Source organism: Eptesicus fuscus, chromosome 18 (genome assembly GCF_027574615.1).
Source record: "Eptesicus fuscus isolate TK198812 chromosome 18, DD_ASM_mEF_20220401, whole genome shotgun sequence".
NCBI classification, from domain to species: Eukaryota; Metazoa; Chordata; class Mammalia; order Chiroptera; family Vespertilionidae; genus Eptesicus; species Eptesicus fuscus.
Genome location: NC_072490.1, coordinates 30,832,180 through 30,847,305, shown reverse-complemented (window position 1 = coordinate 30,847,305; position 15,126 = coordinate 30,832,180). Strand labels below are relative to the sequence as shown.

The 15,126-nt window shown below is 39.8% G+C and overlaps 1 protein-coding gene and 1 pseudogene across 4 annotated transcripts in view; both read left to right on the top strand.

Moving 5' to 3' along the window:
* LOC103299692 (peroxiredoxin-6-like) overlaps window positions 1-6,163 on the top strand; it is a 47,244-nt pseudogene extending 41,081 nt beyond the window's left edge.
* Window positions 1-15,126, top strand: part of PIK3CB (phosphatidylinositol-4,5-bisphosphate 3-kinase catalytic subunit beta) — a 139,671-nt gene that overhangs the window by 47,160 nt on the left and 77,385 nt on the right. The window lies entirely within an intron of this gene.

Genomic DNA, 15,126 nt, shown 5'->3' with positions numbered 1-15,126 from the left:
GCTCCACTCAAGGCTACAAAGTTTCAATTATAGAAGATAAATAAATCCCAGATACCAGGGCCTCCGCTTAGGTCGCCAGGGGGAATGGCTGGCCTGCAAACCACCACAGGCTCCTCGCCCAGGCCACCCCATGCCCCAAGGGAACCCCCACCCTGATCTGGGACACCAGGGCAAACCAACTGGCCCCCACCCATGCACCAGGCCTGTATCCTATCTAATCCTATCTAATAAAAGAATAATATGCAAATTGACCATCAACTCCAACACACAAGATGCCATCAGGGGAGGGCAGTTGGGAGCGATCAAGCCTGCAGGGGAGGGCAGTTAGGGGTGACCAGGTCAGCAGAGGAGGGCAGTTAGGGTCAAACAGGCTGGCAGGGGAGCAGTTAGGCATCAATCAGGCTGTCAGGAGAGTGGTTAGGGGGTGATGAGGCTGGCAGGCAGAAGCGGTTAGGGGCAATCAGGAAGGCAGGCAGGCGAGCAGTTGGGAGCCAGCAGTCCTGGATTGTGAGAGGGATGTCCGACTAGCGGTTAGGGGCAGTCGGACATCCCTCGAGGGGTCCCAGATTGGAGAGGGTGCAGGCTGGGCTGAGGGATACCCCCTGTCCCCTGTGCACGAATTTTGTGCACCAGGCCTCTAGTAGTCTATATTTTCTCTAGGAAATATAAGATTATTAAGTGTATTTATAAACATGTAATTAAGGAAGCTGACTAGAGCTTGCATCAGTTTATTTATAAATTTGGACTGTAAGTTTCAGCAGTTATGATTTAAAGGAAACTACTTTGATAGTTGTTTTCTTAACTGAAGTTTGACAGATCAAAGTTGGGTAATGTAAGTTTCATTTTTATACTGTATATAGAACTAAAAAACAAAGTTGAACAGTTGGTGGTTGCCAGAGGTAGGAGGTTAGAGGTTGGCAAAATGGATGCAAGGGGTTAAAAGGTACAAACTTTTTAGTTATAAATAAGCCCTGGGGATGTAATATACAACATGGTGACTATAGTTAATAATACTATCTTGTATGTTTGGAAGTTGTTAAGAGAGTAGATCTTAAAAGTTTTCATCAGAAGGAAAAATTATGCTGCTTTAAAAATAATGGATTTGAGGTTTTTTAAATAATGTGATATATTAAATGTTGTAAATTCAATATAGGACATAATCCAGAAGCTGAATTTGAAGCATAAATAAATGAAGATATCAGATCTTTTGGGAACCTAGGCATAGTGAATTCCTGTGATGAATTATTATTAGAATATCCCAAACCAGTGATTTTCAACGGGTATGCTACAAGAATTTTTAATACATATGATACCTATTTAGTCAGGGGCACTGACCTCTTTTCCCCTGGATTGTCAAATAAAAAAAATGGCAACAGCCAATACAACAATAGCCAACCAGTGTGAATGCCCTGTCTTGAGCCATAAGTGTATAGGTCATATAATAGAGTTGTATCTTATTGATCATATTGCATAATAAAGTTGCATGTGATTGATTAATACTTGATACTAAAAATTCTTATGAACAATATAGGCACCTGATTTTGTTAAAAGTCACTTTGGAGCAAAAGGGGTAGGTAATTACTAATATGTGTGTGTGTGTGTGTGTGTGTGTGTGTGTACATGTGTGTGTATATATATATATTTTTAAATCATTCAAAATTAACCTTTTGCACTCGGATGTCGAGTGTGACTCGACACGGTTAGCATCGGTAGCAGGAATCGAGAAAAAAGCAAGCGAGTGCAAAGGGTTAAACCTATTTTTTGGGTCAGATCAACAAAATATATATTTTTTGCAGAGTTTTAGTAGTTAGTTTATGTGTGCCATGAGATGAAAAAGGTTGAAAATTGCTGTTCCAAATCATGTAACTCCCAGTACTTATTCTGTTGTGTACTGGTCCTTGTGGTAGGCAGGGGCAGTTAGGCAGTGAGGGGGATTTCATGGCAGCAATACTGTGGTGCTACCTAACCTTTAAGGTCAGGTCTCCTGATCCCTAGACACTAATTTCCAAACCTCTTCCTGAAATTCCCAATATTTCATCCTCATCTCTTGTGGTTGAGGCTCTGTTGGATTGAGGTGGAAAATACTATAACTGGTCATATAAGCCTTCACTATCTTTCTCTGTTTTACACGCCGCCCCCCCCCCCCCCCAGCCCCCCCAGCAGTCTAAGAAGGCGCATCATCCAAATAAACAGAACAGTCGTACCTCCCACTTGTCTTTCTCAGCTGACCTAAGTGCTCTGGTGCAGGATGGGTTGCAAAGGGCTCCATGTTTTATTTTTATCCCATCTTTTCCCAAACTATGGTGTGATATGGTATCTTAAACAGAATGAGTTCTTAATAAATATTTATTGACTTGAAGTCTAATAATTTTTCTTCCTTTCTCTGTTAATCAAGTACTAGCACTGAGATGACACTATCAGCCAGCCTCTCTTGACTTACTGGGTCCTCTAGAGAATAGGCAGTGAAAGAAGAGTTGGCACCAAGGACAATTTTCCCTACTTTTTGTTGTTGTTGTTAAATTTTCAGTTTATGTCAGTAGTGAAGGGATAATAAAAACTACACACAGAAGCATTTGTCATTTATGGCTGGATAGCTTAGGAGGAACATTGGTCTCCAAGTAAAAGCTATAAAACAGACAAACAAATACTTGCATAGACCAACTTAAACCAGCATGCAAAGGAGTAATCCTGAAATGGCTTGGGAGAAATGCCAGCTTTTTGGGATGCTCTCTGTTAATTTTTATATATTATAACTTATTTTAAACACGACAGCACACAGAAATAACTAAAGGGTTCAGAGTCTGGAATAGTGCTTTTTCTACAGCTGTAAGCTATTTAAAATTCTTCTCGTGTTACTGTTTGCCATCCAGATGGCTTTCTGGCACTGGTTCAGTTCCTAGATGTGAAGGCTGCTGGTTATTTACTCACCAGTATCACCACACTCTTGTATAATTTGACTCATGACTCACAATGCTTACATGTGGGTACCCTTTACTATACAGTCATTCCTGATTGTCACAATGTCACTTGTTATAAACATGTTCCAGAATTGATTGGACACCAGTTCCAAATGAAGATTTGTTGACATTCAAAAGAACACTCTGGTTAGTCTGTTGGTTCCATTGCCACTGGAGTGAGAAACAGAAAGAGTCATCCAGACAATGAAACTTTTGTCTGAAATATTTATGTGCATGATAGATGCAAAAGTGTATCCAATAAACCAGAATTATTTGCTTCACTTTTTTACTATTAACTAAAGTGATTAAAATGCAAAAAGGGCTTACCACAGAAATCAGTATTGTGGTGAGGGGCTAGGGAGGGGGAGGGGGTTGGTATTTAAAAGGAACACCCTGAAGATGCAGACAGTGTTGTATTTCTTTTTTTTTTTTTTTAAGTCTTCACCCAAGGATATGTTTTGATTGATTTTAGAGAGAGAGGAAGGGGGAAAGAGAAATAATCAATTGGTTGCCTTCCGTACACGCCCCAACTGGGGATTGAACCCGCAACCTAGGCATGTGCCCTGACTGGGAATCAAACCCAAAACCTTTTGGTGTATGGGACGACACTCCAACCAACTGAGCCACCCAGCCAAGGCAGTGTTGTATTTCTTGACCTGGATTGTGGTTTGCTTTATAATAGGTGCTGCTTTTCAATAATTTTGTTTGGTACTTTTTAATTTATGTGTTATTTTAAACAATAAAAATGTTTAAAAATAGAGAATACTTGCCTATCATGTAGGTCACATACTTTGTAATAGATGTTAGTAGTAAGTCTTTGTCCTGTTAATTTTTATCTATTTAGGAAAATATCCACTTTTGCCCTAAAATATGGTTATGGTCAAATAGTGATTGAAATAGGTTTAACAGTTAGTTCCCCTTTTCACAATGCTACTCATTTCGGCTTCAGGAAGAGAAGGGACAGGTTGAGGAGAGAATATAGTGGGGATGAAATATATCTTTCTTAGAAATGTATGCCCCGATAGAATAATCATCTTTTGTTGTTGTTGGTAAGCAAGATGAAAGAAAATTAGAACACTGAAAAAATTGATTAGCATTAATTAATAAAAAGTTAAATATTCTAACTCAAGTTAATGTAAGTAATTTAAAATAGAATATTTTATAACACCAAAGTAATACAAAGGATTGTAAGAATATATTATGAACAACTATATGCCAACAAATTGGACATTCTGGATGAAATGGATAAATTTAAATTTATACATACAATCTTCCAAAACTAAATCAGGAAGAATCAGAGAATCTGAATAGATAGATTACAACTAGTGAAATTAAAGCAGTAATTAAAAAACTCCCAACAAACAAAAGTCCTGGACTGGATAGCTTTATAGGTGAATTTTTTCCAAACATTCAAAGAACTAACAGCAAACTATCTTTCTCATACTATTCAAAAAAATTCAAGAAGAGGGAAGACTCCCAAGCTAATTTTATAAGGCCAGCATCCTAATTCCAAAACCAGATAAGGACATGACAAAGAAAGAAAATTTAGGTTAATATGCCTAATGAACATAGATGCTGAAATCCTCAGCAAAGTATTAGCAAACCGAATCCAGCAATACATTGAAAAGATCATACACCATGATCAAGTGGGATTTATTCCAGGGATACAGGGTTGGTACAGTATTTGCAAAACAATAAATGTGATATATCACATAAACAAAATAAAGGATAAAGACCACATGATCATATCCATAGATGCAGAAAAAGCATTTGATGAAATCCAATATCCATTTATGATAAAAATTCTGAGCAAAGTGAGAATAGAGGGAGCATACCTCAGCCTAATAAAGGCCATATATGACAAGCCCACAGCCAACATCATACTCAATAGGCAAAAACTACAAGTGTTCCCCTTTAGATCAGGAATAAGTGTCTTTTAGAAATTTATGTGCTTTATTTTATCACAATGAGAATTATTTTCAAAGCAAATATTCTTTAAGATACCAAATTATTCAGTTTATTTGAATACCAAATTATTCAGTTTATTATAGAATATTTTAACATATTGAAAGTTACAAAGCCTGAGATAAGCAAACCAACAGGTCCGTAACTCAGAATTCTAACATTTTTACATATTATTCATTACAAAATGCAAAAAGACGGTTAATGTTTAAGTAGAATGATCTCTAACCTATAAATTACACTACTGTGACCAAACACATATAGAAACACAGATTCCATTAAATATTTTAAAAGTTTGATTTTACAAGTAATTAGAGAAATGCAAATTAACTCAAGAACTCGATTACAATCCTGTTAATGGATGCTGTATACTAGTACAACTATTAAGGTAGTGGGAATACAGATTGGTAAAATTTTTTTTTTTAAACATATTTTATTGATTTTTTACAGAGAGGAAGAGAGAGGGATAGAGAGTCAGAAACATCGATCAGCTGCCTCTTGCACACCCCCCACTGGGGATGTGCCCGCAACCAAGGCACATGCCCTTGACCGGAATCGAACCTGGGACCCTTCAGTCCGCAGGCCGATGCTCCATCCACTGAGCCAAACCGGTTTCAGCCAGATTGGTAAAATTTATGTATAAAGAACTTTAAAGAATTTTATACCAGTGATTCTAAACCCTGTTAGACCAAAAGCCCTTTTTTTATAGTATGTTTTGTAACACTTGTTGGTGCAAAGCTGACACCAGAATTTGCCAAGAGGAACGTTAAGCTGATTGCCCTTTCAGTAGACAGTGTTGACCATCATCTAGCCTGGAGCAAGGATATCAGTGCTTACAACTCCGAAGAGCCCACGGAAAAGTTACCTTTTCCCATCATTGATGATGGGAACTGGGACCTTGCTATCCTGTTGGGCATGCTGGACCCAGCAGAGAAGGACAAAAAGGGCATGCCTGTGATGGCACACCTGATGTTTGTTTTTGGTCCTGATAAGAAACTGAAGCTGTCTATCCTTTACCCAGCTACCACTGGCAGGAACTTTGAACAGATTCTTAGAGTAGTTATCTCTCTCCAACTGACTGCAGAAAAGAAGGTTGCCATCCCAGGTGATTGGGAAGTTGGAGATAGCGTGATGGTCCTTCCAACCATCCTGAAGAGGAAGCCAAGAAACCTTTTCCTAAAGGATTCCTCACCAAAGAGCTCCCATTTGGCAAGAAATACCTGGGCTACACGCTCCATCTGTAGGTCTCCTCAAGGAGCTGGTGCTAGAGATGCTTACTTGGCACAGTGAGCTAGAGGGTGCCAGCTGTCAATCAAGTGTTCAACAGCAATTCCATAAAAACATCCTGCTGTGATCACAGCCACAGTCTTTAGGTTGCTGTACTATTGGCTTAGTAAATTAAAATGGCATTAAAAAATAGATTAACTCTAACCTGAGTCTTTCATTTGGATTAGTCAAAGTGTCCTGAAAATAAAACTTTAAAAAATGTATAAGCTGTATGCTGTCATTAATGAAACCTTGAAAAAAGGAAATATTTATTCATAGTTACTTTCAAACTATATTAATATATTTTCTTGCAGTCTTAATTGTATGCATTAGGTTGTGCTCATGGTTTTTCCTCTTTTTGCAGTAAGGAGAATTCTAATTATACTTTTGTACGGTTTTATATTTTGCTGTTTTCATATCATTTATAAATACTTCTATAGTATTGCACACACTTGACAAGCCAGTTTAAATGGCTACTTAATATGACATCAAATGAGTATATCATTGTTTATCTAATTATTGCTTCATGTTTGGACAGTTTGTTTGCAAGTTTGTCATATTGCATATTTTGCTTTATGCCTAAAATTTTTTCTCTAATCAAGTTTTAAATATGTAAATTATAGAACTGGAATTACTGGATACTTAGTAAGTATGAAATATTTTAAGGATATGTTTTCTAAAAGCAATTTAGAGTGCCATCTTCTACTTGAGAGGATAAACTTATAATGTTTTAGCAATTATTCTTTAGTAATTTGTAGACTTACTTTAGAGATATTTCTTACATAGAATTATAATGATTTGGATCAAATAACTTTTTTTATAAAATGAAATTCTACACTGTTCAGTTTTTCATTGCTCAGTATAATGTATACTTCACTGTTAACAAATCAATAATAAAGGCTGGTATGTTGTCTTTGAACAATGAGGACAGGAGGGCTGAAGTCCAGATGAATCAAAATCCCATTACTTAAGTTGCCTCTGATTGAAACCTAAAGGTTAAAAATATTAGTAAATGTAGTGCAGTGCATGTCGTCAGTGCCTGGCCCCTTTCAATACTAATGTTCTATTCTTTTTTTTAAAAGAAATATTTTTATTGATTTCAGAGAGGAAGGGAGAGGGAGAGAGAAATAGAAACATCTATGATGACAGAGAATCATTGATTGGCTGCTTATTGCACGCCCCCTACTGGGGATGTGCCTGCAACCTGGACATATGCCCTGACTAGGAATCTAACTGTGACCTCCTGGTTCATAGGTTGATGCTCAACCACTGAGCCACAGTGGCCAGGCATAATGTTCTATTCTTTTATGAACATGCACTTTTCTTCTAGATATAACAGGAAAGAGAAATACTGGGTAAGCTCTATTGCATTTAATTTCTTAAAAATTCCCTTTCAGTCTCTCAAGATTTTTCCCATGATTTTCCAAAGTAGTTTTTGGTTGAACTTATTAATGTATGTGACAAGTTTATGTTGATTTCTGCTTATCATTTAAACTTGAAGTAAAATCCAATGGCTCTGCTGGCACTTGCCAGGGAAGCTGAGAACATTTAAATGCTTTCCTCTCCTTCTGCCAATGAACAATTGACAGGATATGGGTTTGTAGTTACAGTCTAAGGGTTTAGTTGGTTAATTGTCACTGTGAAGTTCCTGTGCCCTCTTATAGCTTCCTTAAAAAGTTTTCATAGTTGTTTCATGCTTGTCCTTCGTCTCTCATCATTTGATACAAGACTGAGAATCTTGCTAGGTTAGGTAACCCTGTGAAGAACATTTCCTTTAAAGAAAAAATAAAATAAGGCAAAAAAAAAAATAAAGAATTTAAAAGTATGCTAATTACTTGGAAAAAATTCTTTCTTTTGGTCCTGGCTGTGACTCAGCCGTAATCCTAGATAATTTACTTAATTTCTCTGGGTCTTATTTTCTTATCTTTAAAATGGGGAAGGTCAGCCCTGACCAGTTTGGCTCAGTGGATAGAGCATCGGCCTGCAGACTCAAGGGTCATAGGTTCGATTCCGGTCAAGGGCATGTACCTTGGTTGTGGGCACATCCCCAGTGGGGAGTGTGCAGGATGCAGCTGATCGATGTTTCTCTCATCGATGTTTTTAACTATCCCTCTCCCTTCCTCTCTGTAAAAAAAATCAATAGAATATATTTTTGAAAAAAATAAAATAAAATGGGAAAGGTCTGTAACTCCTAAATCACCTATCTCCTAACCTGAAACTGTGTTACTTCACAGATGGAACTCTTGTGTGTGGTGTTTCCTGTAAAAGAAGGGTGGGTGACATAGGGAAGTACAAACTAGGATATCTTTTACTTTCAAATATGTAGCAATAATTTTATTTTCTTCAAAATATCTCTACAAAAGATTATCTTTTAGCGGTTGGCTTGTTACCTCATTTATTTTTATTTTTTACTTAGCCTGTCTTTTACCCTTCAAGAATTAGCCCCAGACAACATGGGCAAATACACAAAACACCATTGATTGGCAAATAGAAATATATGCTAAGTTATGTGCCTTATACTGTTTTAAATACACACTTCAAGTAGGTCTAGATAAATTGTGCAAAGAGCCCATTCATTCCTACTTTTAGATATAATAGGAATTGTCCTAGAGCTGTGGTTCTGAAAGTGGACAGAGTGAACTTCCTTCATAAGATGCTTTGTAAATTTGTGGGAAGTGATTTTGTTGTGCTTGTTGTTGAGTCAGTGATTGGGGGAGGTTCTACTATTTTGTAAGGGATAATTGGACATCCTACAATGCACAGGACAATTTTTATTTTTTTGGTTTTTTTTTCCAGGGGAGTTTACCTCTAAGGGACAAGATAGTGGGTAGAAGAGAGCATTGGGGGAACCTTCTGGGATATGGACAGTCTTGGACAACAAAAAAGGATCTCATGTATATTACAATTTTTGAATTTCCTTCTAGATATTCATGTAGGTGAAAAGTCTCTTTATTGTGTCTGATGCTAGATCTGAACTCTATCCTATATAATAAAGAGGTAATATGCAAATTGACCCTCCCACCCTCACAAGATGGCTGCCTACGACCAGGCCACCAGGGGGGTTAGTGAGGGACGACCAAACAACTGAACAAGCGACCAGGCCAGCGGGGGGGGGGGCAGTTAGGGTGACCAGGCCAGCAGGAGGGGGCAGTTGGGGGTGACCAGGTCGGCAGAGGGAGCAGTTGGGGGCGACCAGGTCAGCAGGGAGGGCAGTAAGAGGCGACCAGGCCGGCGGGGGGGGCGGGTGTGTGTGCAGTTGGGACAACCAGGCTCGCGGGGGGGGGCAGTTGGGGGTGATTAGGCTGGCAGGGGGGGCTGTTGGGGGTGATTAGGCTGGCAGGGGGCCAGTTAGGGGCGACTAGGCTGGTGGGGGGACAGTTGGGGGGCAACCAGGCCGGCAGGGGGGGCAGTTAGGAGCGACCAGACTGGCAGGGAGGGGGCAGTTGGGGGCGACCTGGCTGGCAGCAGGGGGCAGTTAGGGGCGATCAGGTCAGCACGCAGAGGCAGTGAAGGGGCGATCAGGTCGGTGGCGGGGGGGGGAGGGGTCAGTTAGGGGTGACCAGGCAGGCAGGCAGGCAGGTGAGCGATTAGGAGCCAGTGGTCCAGGATTGTGAGAGGGATGTTCGACTGCCGAATTAGGCCGGATCCCCGGGATTGGGCCTAAACCAGCAGTCAGACATCCCCCAAGGGGTCCTGGATTGTAGAGGATGCAGGCTGGGCTGAGGAGAGCCCCCCCTGCACCCCCGTGCACAAATTTTGTGCACCAGGCCTTTAGTATTACATAAAAATATAATACCTGGTAAATTTATATTATTTTAATTATTGGTTTCATAAGATAGAGATTTGGAATATATAGATTTGGAAAACTTGTGGTTCTAGTGGCATTTGTGGTATTTGATCATCAAAACAACACACCTGGATCAGTCTGCATTTATAGTTGTCATATCCAAGGTGATTCTTTAAAAAAAAAAAAAAGTTCTTTTATTGATTTAAGAGAGGAAGGGAGAGGGAGAGAGGTAGAAACATCAATGATGAGAGAAAATCATTGATCAGCTGCCTCCTGCATGACCCCCATGGGGAATCAAGCCCGCAACCCTGGCACATGCCCTGACCAGGAATTGAACTGCAACCTTCTGGTTCAAAGGTTGACGCTCAACCACTGAGCCACACCGTTTGGGCTTTGTATATAAAACTCTATCTCATTATGCAGTGATATGGCTATGCCCAAGTATCTGCATACTCTGATATACATTATTATTGTATTAATTTCTTTTTCATGGTACAGTTAGGACATTATATGGGTTTTATTTTCACATTAAGTATATGTGTTATATTAATAATTTTATTTCAGAATTTTCAAGTATTTGTAAAATATTTGTTTAAAAAGAATATTGAATCTGACCTGTGTGGCTCAGTGGTTGAGAGTTGACCCATGAACCAGGAAGTCACAGTTCAATTCCCAGTCAGGGCACATGCCTGGGTTGTGGGCTCAATCCCTGGTACAGGAGTGTATAGGAGCCAGCCAGTTAATGATTCTCTCTCATCATTGATGTTTCTATTTCTCTCTCCCTCTTCCTTCCTCTCTCTCTGAAATTAATAAAAACATATTTTAAAAAAGAATATTGAATATGAGAGGATTAAAAACCATTTTTCTGCTACACCTGAAACTAATACAAAATAAATTTCAATATAAAAGGCTAAGTGTCTGTCTGTCCGTCCAACTAGTAGCTATGACACTCACTGACCACCGGGGAGCTGACACTCAATGCAGGAGCTGCCATGACATGCACTGGCCATCCTATATAATAAAAGCCAAATATGCTCAGTGTCTGACCATTCATTTGACCGTCTGACCAGTCGCTATGATGTGCACTGACCACCACGGGACAGACACTTCAACTGGTAGGTTAGCTTTCTGCTGGGGTCTGACTGATTGGGACTGGGTGAGACGGGCCAGACATACCCTGGAGCCCTTCTGCGGTCCCTCCCTGCCTCCAGTTGTGCACCGGTAGGGTCCCTCGGCCTGGCCTGTGCCCTCTCATAATCTGGGACACCTCGGAGGATGTCTGCAGGCCAGGCCGAGGGACCCCCCCAAATCTGTGCACCGGGCCTCTAGTTTAAAAATAAATGGCACCATGGACCTGGCGCCAACAAACCAATACTTAGCTTCCCCCAAGTGGAAGACAGGCCCCGCCACCACCCCGGAGCAACAGCCCACCAAATCACAGCCAACACTGCCTAGACTCCATGGCGCAAAATGTGGCCCACAGCCCAGCCCAGCTCGGAAACAGTCACTGTGGGCATCAGTTAATGATGTCACATTGCAATGCCTGGTTTCCTCTCCCTAGTGACTAGTCTCCTTGAAGTTTCTTCATCTCAGGAACCTGACTAGCTTTATAGCCAGGTGCAAACATTTTACAGTTTAACCAAATGTTTGTGAAGTGTTTTCCCTTGCCTCATCTCATTTGTTCCTCACAGAAGTCCTGGAGTAGATAGATAGGAGACTCAGTAGAATACTATTTTCTTTTCATTAGCAAGAAGCAAATAGCAATATTAAAATATTTTTTCTAATTAATTTCCTTTCAATGTGCACAAATCTGTGCACCAGGACACTAGTAAAAAATAAATTTCAATGTAAACTAATTTAAAAATATTTTTAAAAAAGAAAACGAAAACCATTCTTCTAGATAGTGTTTAGCTTGAAGTACTTGAAAATTAGTCTAATAAAATTGCTTTTATTAAAGGGACACACAAGTACAGCCTATATGTTAAGCTGTAATTATATACTAGATGTCTCCCTGGAGTGTTTACAAAGTCTGACAACCTCTAACTCAGTTATTAGTATACTAGAGGCCCGGTGCACGAAATTCGTCCACTGGGGGAGGGGGGTGTCCCTCAGCCCAGCCTGCACCCTCTCCAATCTGGGACCCCTCCAGGGATGTCCAACTATCGGGCCTAAACCAGCAGTCGGACATCCCTCTCACAATCCGGGACTGCTGGCTCCCAACTGCTTGCCTGCCTGATTGCCCCTAACCGCTTCTGCCTGCCAGCCTGATCACCCCCTAACCACTCCCCTGCCAGCCTGATCGATGCCAAACTGCCCTCCCCTGCAGGTCTGTTCCCCCCAACTGCCCTCCCTGCCCTGCAGGCCTGGTTGCCCCCAACTGCTCTCCCCTGCCGGTCTGGTCGCCCCCAACTGCCCTCCCCTGCTGGCCTGGTCACCCGTAACTGCCCTCCCCTGCTGGCCTGATCGCCCACAACTGCTCTTCCCTGCCGGCCATCTTGTGGTGGCCATCTTGTGACCACATGGGGTGGCCATCTTGAGTGAGGTCATGATGGTCAATTTGCATATTACCTCTTTATTATATAGGAGGATTACTAATATTAAAGTATCAAGGCAGAAATTTATATACCTGGGTATAACCTTGTAATATTCCCTTTGAGAATTTATCCCTGGTTGACAAAAACATTTTTAGGTCTCTTATTTAAACAGTATTGCTTTACAAGCATCTTTAATGTCTTGCTGAATCATTTTAAATTGTTGACATTTTGAATGTGTGGATTTTGTCCTTGAAATTGAAGATAGGGGAATTGATTTTGGAGATTGGTGTGATGTTCCTTTAGTGAGCAAAGAGAGCATGGTTAGCTGTAAAGCTAAAGAACTAAACTTTCATTTATAATGCATTTTGAGATGGTACCAAAAAAATGCTTGATATTGCAACTCATTTTTGGCAATTATTAACTATGCCCTGACCAGGAATTGAACCTGCTACCTTCTGGTGAATTGGACGACGCTCTAACCAACCGAGCTACCTGGCCACGGCCTAAACTCGTTTATTTTTATATTCCCATCACTCCTCTTCCCTCCCCTTCAGCAACCACTAGCTTGTTCTCTGTATATATAGATATGTTTCTGGTCTTTTTTGTTTGTTTGTTTGTTTGTTTTTGTTAATCCTCACCTGAGGATATTTTTCCATTGATTTTTAGAAAGAGTGGAAGGGAAGGGGAAAGACAGAGAGAGAAACATCAATGTGAGAGAGACACCTCGATTGGTTGCTTCCCACCTGCACTCTGACCAAGTCTGGGATTGAGCCTGCAACCAAGGTACTTGCCCTTGACTGGCATTGAACCTGGGACCCTTCAGTCCTCGGACCTATGCTCTATCCACTGAGCCAAACCAACTAGGGCTGTTTTGTTCATTCATTTTTTAAAAAAGATTCCACATATAAGTGAGATAATATGCTGTTTGTCTTTCTCTTCTGACTTACTTCATTTAGCTTAATACCCTCCAGGTCCACCTATTTTGTCCCAAATGGCAAGCTTTTATTTTCTTATTTCTAAATAATACTTTATTATTAATACATGATGTATGTGATGATGCTCCAACCAACTGAGCCACCTGGTCAGGGCATGACTTCTAGTCTTTATTTGCCTGGAAGTTTGGCGAAGGCAGGTGGAGCCATGCAGAAGTTTCTGGAGCCTTAGGCACTAGCTTGCTAGCCTAGAGTAGCTCCAGGCAGGGAGGCCAGATGTGTGTTGTGACATAATTTTGTTCATGCTTGTTCTCTGTGTTTAGTAGCAAAAGGCTTTAGGCAGTGTAGCTGGGAATGTGCTGTAATCATCTTGCAGGTAGGCCAAAGTACCAGAAGAGAACTCAGCCCACCATATCTAAGTGGAGGAGAACTCAACAATGGCACTCGCTTACTCCTCCACCCTAGAGAGTTCCTTCTGTATTCTGTCTCTTTCTCTCATTTATTGTTCAGAAGCTATTCATTCAGCCCTTAGTTGTCTTGTAGGAGTACTTGCTTTCCATATACATGTACACTATAGTATATTTGAATTTGTTCATTAAAGAGTGAGATTAATGTACTCCTATGCCGTGGCCATCTTGACCCCATAGTATTTATTTTTTTAGTTAATGGAAGTTCAGGAAGTTTCAGTGACTTACCAAAATTCACATACAGGTTAAGTAGTTTAGATAAGATGTAATAAAAATGTTTTATTATGAAAAATTACAAGCGTACACAAAAGCAGAGGAGTAATAGAATGTACTTCTCATCACCCAGCTTCAGCAAGTATCAACATTTTGCTTTTCTTGTTGCATCTATCCCTCTCATTTAAAAAAAAAAAAACTTTAAAAAAGCTTTATTGAGGTATAATCAATATATAATGAAGTACACATGTTTAAAGTACATAACTTGACATATTTTGATGCATGTATAGAACTTGCAAGCACAACACAATCAAGATAATGAACACAACACATCCATCACTACCAAGAATTTCCTTGTGTTCCTTTGTATTCCTCCCTCTCCCTGCTTCTCCCACTCATTTCCCCACACAAGTTAGCCACTAATCTGTTACTATAGTTTAGTGTACATTTTCTGGAATTTTATGTAAATGGAATCATTGAGTATGTACTCTTTTTGTCAGGCTTCTTTCAGTCAGCATAATTCTTTTGAGATTCATCCATAATGCTGAATATATTAGTAGTGCATTTTTTTTTGCTGTGTAGTATTCCATTGTATGAATATGTCACAATTTTTTTATTCATTTATCTGTTGATGGACATTTGAATTATTTCCAATTTTTGGATAGTATAGGTAAGGCTTCTGTGAACAGTTGTGTACAGTTTTTGTATGAATATGTGTCTTCATTATTTCTATTTAATTTATATTTAGTAGTGGGATAATGGATTATATAGTAGATATATGTTCAGAAACTGCCAATAGTGTATGAGAATTCTAGTTCCCTCTGAATCTTTTCCAACACTTGGTATGATTGGTCTTTTTTAATTTTAGATTTTGGAATAAGTGTGTAGTGGTATCTCATTGTTGTACTTTGCACTGACTAATGATATTGAGCCCTTTTGCCATCTACATATCTGCTTTGATGGTGTCTGTTCAAATATTTTGCCAAAGTTTAAAAACTGAGGTGTTTG